The sequence below is a fragment of the Nematolebias whitei genome, chromosome 11, assembly GCF_014905685.2.
Source record: "Nematolebias whitei isolate Nwh7 chromosome 11, NemWhi1, whole genome shotgun sequence".
Lineage (NCBI taxonomy): Eukaryota > Metazoa > Chordata > Actinopteri > Cyprinodontiformes > Rivulidae > Nematolebias > Nematolebias whitei.
Genome location: NC_056508.1, coordinates 47,431,212 through 47,433,525, shown reverse-complemented (window position 1 = coordinate 47,433,525; position 2,314 = coordinate 47,431,212).

Below are 2,314 nucleotides of genomic sequence, written 5' to 3'. Positions count from 1 at the left end.
CATCAAACGTTGTAGCAAACGACTGGAACTTCACGGGACGCTTCACGATCTCAGACTGAAGGCAGACGGGGGGTGGACCGGGTCCAGGAGGGTCCAGGAGGGTCCAAGCTGGGAGCTCAACACTCTGAAGACATTTATTTAAAGGCTTTGGGACATTTCTGCGTTCTCCTCTCTGTCATTGGTTCAAACTGAAAGGCTGAATATCAGATCATTTCTAAATTTAACATTCAAGCTGAATGGAGTTCGTACTGAAGAAACCGGTTTACATCATTTCCCAGAATGCACTGCAACTTCTGACGACATTTTTATATATATATGTATATATATATATATAAATAAAACTACAGGAAGAATAAAACATTTAGGTTTCCTACTCCAGTCCAGAGAAACGGTTGTCACAACATTTAGACTGCAAAGTTTTATGATCCATTCAGACACTCCTCTCCACTACGAAGCTCAGTGTGGTAGTAGCTGAGAGTCATCCCCAACAAGGAACTGATGACGAGTCAGGAAGATGACTGGAGTTTAAAGCTCTGGACTGAAAGGTGGCGGGTGATAGGCATTCTCGCAGGACATTTAATTCCAGTTTCAGATTTGAGCTGAATGAAAACAGACGGCAGGTTCGTTAAATCCTGACAAATTATTTATTCAGAATAAACTGCAGAAATCTGAAGAAACGTTTGTGTAGAAAAGATCGATTCTCTTACAAATCCCTCAGGAAGCTGCGGCGCCGACCTAAAGTTTAACGTCTGTGCAAACAAAACCAAGAAGCCAGTAGAACGTCACATCCAGTAACAGAACGGAGAAAAGAGCGTGCACGAGTGCACGAGGGGAGTGAACGATCCGTTGTCAATACGAGCGGAGCCTCGGGGGGTCTCCTGAAGTCACAAAACGATTCCCTGAACAGAAATAATCTGTAATCTGGAGGAGGCTCGCCGTTCAAACTCTCCTTTAAACGACTTCAACACGACGTGCACGTAAGCCCAGTCACATGCACGTGACTGAGCTGCTGAGTATGTCCTCAGGACCAGCTCCTAAACTTCTCGCTGAGCAGGTGAATCATCTGCAGCTCTTCAACCAAACTGCTCAGGGGCCACACATCCAGCAGTTACGGTCATTTAGTTTATGGATTAAAGTCTGGTTTTACTTCAAATGACACCGTTGGGCCCAACTGAGCTCCCCTGCGGGCCTGATCTGGCCCCCGGGCCGCCGCTTGAACAGCCCTGACCTCGTTCATGTCGGTGAGTCGCTCTAAAGGATCGACGCATAAATCATCCAACCTGTTTGTTCCCAAACAGAAAAAAAGGCGATGACAAGTCTGTAAATGTTCAAGAATACCAACCACAGTTTTCCCTTTTCTGTAGAAATAATCTGTCTCTGGCGCCGTCAGATTATCTGCTGCTGTGGCCGTTTCATGACAGCTTTTAACTCGGGAGTTATCAGTACGATCTCGATGCAGATTTGTAAATAAAAAGTTTATTCAGCCGTTTTTAGACTTTAACGTGTTCTGGTTTTTATTTTCACCCTGTTTCAGGTCAGATTACAGATAATCTGGCTCCTTGGACGGGAATTAAAAGAAACGGGGTCTGGATGAAGACTTTTGAACGCTAAAACGAAAACGCTGAAGTCCAGATGAATAAAAATCATTTGGTTTTCTTGATTTATCGACCCAAACAGAAATAAACTGACCTAATAATCCTGTATAAATAAAACTTAAAGGGATAGTTCAGCTCGTTTGAAGTGGGGTTCAGTGAAGCTTTAATATCTCAAATGTTGTTCAATCTCTGATGGAGCTCGGTTTGTTCAAACAGATTAATTCTGACCAGACCAACAACCTACCAGCTAATATGAAGTGAAGCACTTCAAATGGCTCTAATCCCTGTGAGGAAACTCAACATCTGATGGATTAAGCGTGCAATCTGAAGCTGATGGCGACGTAAAGGTAAAAGTTCAGTGAAAAGAGAAAAGCTGAAGAATTAACGTCACATCAGGAGCGACACGCCGACAGATTATCTTCCAGATGTGGTGCTTTTTTTGACAGAACACCTAATTCCCCTCAAAAAATATGAACAGAATATCGAAGATTATGTAGTTTCACATTCAAAGACTGTAGTTTTATCAATCCAGCCTTCTGTTTAGTAATTATGCTGATGTGACGTTTGCCCGGTTAAATCATCGTCCCTCTTTTTAATTAAACAATCCACGCGTCTGTTTCTACCATTATTTTGAAAGAACAAGGAAGTAGATAATACGGTCCTGGGTGGCCCCGCCCACAACGATCCGTCACTGTTGGAAACGAAGGACTAAAACAAAC